Raw genomic sequence first — 3,453 nt, 5'->3', positions numbered from 1 at the left:
TGTATATTGTCTCAGGTAGTTCTTCAAGGGAAGTGTAAGATAAGTCCAGGTACCTTAGGAGATTCAAATTGCCAATTAGATCACCTAACCCTATGGTAGAATATCCACATAAAGAGATCACTCTTAAGCAGGGCATTGCTGGCAATAGTTTTTCACAGTTGACTAGCAATTGTTGTTTCCTTATCATCCCCGATGTATATTGATGTGTAAATTCTAATGGTAAAAAAGTCCTCAAACATTTATTTTTAGATAAATCATTGAATTTCTCACTTTTATATCTCATTCTTCTCAGATATGATATACGACGGGTATTTCTTACAAGCGCATGTGAGTTGTTGTCTTCCAGCTGCAAAGAAAATTCTCCTGAAACAAATTTTGCTAGATTGTTCGCAAGGTCATGCATGGTAAACCATGTCTCAGTGGGACCATCCTGTTTATAATGCTGGAAGAACGATCTCGATACTAAATCATTAAAGTATTCATCTCTAACATCTTGTAAACTCTTCCTTTCATGTGGTTGCAAAAGATCTTCTGCTATCCATAGTAAAATCAATTCCTGTTTTGTGAAGATCCAATATTTGGGATATATTGAAGAATAGGCAAAACATCATTTTAGATGTAATGGAAGATAATCGTAGCTCAGCCATAGAGCTGGAAGAATATGAGTGTCCTTTTCAGCCAACTCCCATATGTCATTGTTTAACACACTTTCCCATTCATCTGCATTTGATTCACACCGCAAGAGACCACCAAGTGATTTTACAGCTAGAGGCAAACCATTGCACTTTTTAATGATTTTTCTACCAATTGCTTATAAATCTGGACGTGCACTTGACTCTGTGTTACTGAAGGCATGTTTCACAAATAACGACCAGCAATCCTCCTCTGATATTAGATCTAACTCATGATTTGGAACCGTACCCATCATGGTTGCGATAGCTTTGTTTCTTGTTGTCACAATTATTTTACTTCCATGTGATCCAGAATTGAAAGGGCTCTTTAAGGGACTCCAAAGATCATATTTCTCATTCCAAACATCATCTAAAACAAAGAGAAACTTTTTCCCATACAAAACCTCCTTCAATCTGACTTGCAGCTGATATGGATCCTTGAGATGGCATGGTTGGGATGTTACTTTCTCAGCAAGTTCTTTTGTTAATGTAAAAACATCAAAATTATCAGATACAGTAATCCATTCTTTGAGATGATAATGATTGACCACTCTAGCATCATTGTAAACGAGTTGAGCAAGGGTGATTTTGCCAATGCCACCCATACCAACTATGGGAATTCCAGATATCTTATTCGCTCCGAAATCATCGGATACCAACAACTTAATAGTAGCCTCATTGTTAAGCATCCCTCCCATAGATATAAGAATTTTAACTACAGTTGGTTGTAGTCTTTGTAATGATCTTTTCTCGACAACTTCTTTCAAACTGAGGACATCTTTTTGTTTAACAATATATTCTAGTCTATCAATGATCTTCACAAGTTTGGGTTCCACTACATTGTTAAATCCAGAGAACCAAGCTAAAATGAAGTTTCGTACCTTACTTGTGTTGCTTTGGTGTTCATCTTCCATCTTGCATCGTAGAGCTTCAGTTTCAATTTGATATATCAGGTCCTCTGCATCATAGTAAGCATCTTTGAGCTCATGAGGGTATATCTTCACAGATGGATTTCTTATTTGCTTCTTCTCGACATCATTGATCAACGTGTTAGCACACAACAACATAATCTTCAACTTCTCGAGCAGCCCATCATTCAGCTTCTTTCCCTTGATGAAGTGGACGACCTCCTGAGAAGCCAAATAGAAAATGTTGGAATAATAAACCAAATTTAATATTTTACTTTCTCTAGGATATATGATAAATACGTATGGAAAATATAAGAACCTTTTAAATATGGTTCATGAACTATGAAAATAGTGAAGGTATATATATCTCTGTTCTTTGTCCATTGAAACAAAAGTAGTATGAAATATAAATAATAAAAAAAGTTTATGTATTGGCTCCTGTTTTGGCTCTCCTTCTTGAATGTGTAATGCACTTTATATAATATATATATATATATATATATATATATATGTATAAATAAACCAACAATTGGTATCAGAGCCTTATGGCAAACATGAACAATCTGGCTTCTCTTATTCCCTGCTTCAATGGAGAAGATTATGATTATTGGAGCCACCAGATGAAGGTACTGCTAAAATCATTTAAGTTATGGAGTATTGTTGAAGATGGATATGAAGAGCCAGAAGATGAAGAGAGTCTAACTACAGTAGAAAGCACTTCATTGAAAGAAAAGAGAGAGAATGACAGTAAGGCTCTCTTTTAGATTTATCAAACCATTGAAAGACCAGTATTTGAAAGAATTGCAAAAGCAGAAACGTCCAAGCAAGCCTGGGAGATGATCCAATCAGCATATAAAGGAGAAGAAAATGTGAAAAAAGTACATCTACAATCTTTAAGAGCAAAATTTGAAAAATTAGAAATGAAGGAAAGTGAAAGCATTTCAGACTATTTCAATAAGGTTACTTCTATTGTGAATCAAATGGCTTCTAATGGAGAAATTTTAGAAGATCAAAAGGTTATTGAAAAAGTTCATCGAAGTTTTCCAGAAAATTTGATTTTGTTGTCGTTGCAGTAGAAGAATCAAAGGATTTATCTACTGTTTCAATGGAGGAGTTGTTTGGAATTTTAAAGTCTCATGAATTTCGAGTAAATAAAAGAACTCTTGCTTTAACTAATCAGACTTTTGTTGATCAAGCTCTTAAATCACAAGTTACAAATACAGGAGGGTGAAATTTCTCACGAGCTAATTTTAGAGGATGTGGCAGAGGAGACAATAATAGAGGAAAAGGTTCAAAATTTCATGGAAGAGGAAGAGGAAGTCCAAGTAGAGAAGATTCTTCAGTGGAAAATATGAATCAGCCAGAGAACACACCACAAAAAGGAAGAGGTGGCAGATTCAGAGGAGGAAGAGGAAGAGGCTTTAATGTGCATGGACGTGGCTATTTCGAATGTTATTATTGTCACAAGCCTGGACATAAAGCAAGTGAATGTTGGAGTAATCCAGCTAATCAAAGAAAGAATGCTGGGTTCATTCATGACAAGGAACAAGGTAATTATGAAACTTTGCTTCTTGTTTGCTATGGTGATATAAATCATGTTTGGTATTTAGATAGTGTAGCAAGTAAGCATATGACTGGTAACAAGCATCTGTTTTCATCATTAGAAGAATTTGAACGTGGTTAAGTGACAATAGGAGATGCAAAATCCTATAAAATACAAGGTATGGGAGAAATTATTTTTAAAACTAAATCTGGAGCTTTGGAGAAAATGTTAGAAGTTTATTATGTTCCTAGATTGCAATGTAATTTGCTAAGCACGGAGCAACTTTTGAAAAAGGGATTTGATATTCACTTCCGTGATAATATGTGCATTA

The 3,453-nt window shown here is 34.9% G+C and overlaps 1 pseudogene; it reads right to left on the bottom strand.

The window, feature by feature from the left end:
• Positions 1-607: 607 nt before the first annotated feature.
• On the bottom strand, positions 608-1,276 carry LOC125422542 (putative disease resistance RPP13-like protein 1; annotated as a pseudogene).
• Positions 1,277-3,453: the final 2,177 nt, after the last annotated feature.

Source organism: Ziziphus jujuba, chromosome 2 (assembly GCF_031755915.1).
Source record: "Ziziphus jujuba cultivar Dongzao chromosome 2, ASM3175591v1".
In the NCBI taxonomy this organism is placed as follows: domain Eukaryota; kingdom Viridiplantae; phylum Streptophyta; class Magnoliopsida; order Rosales; family Rhamnaceae; genus Ziziphus; species Ziziphus jujuba.
The sequence above is the reverse complement of the archived record's forward strand: the minus strand, read 5'-3'. Positions and strand labels throughout refer to the sequence as shown.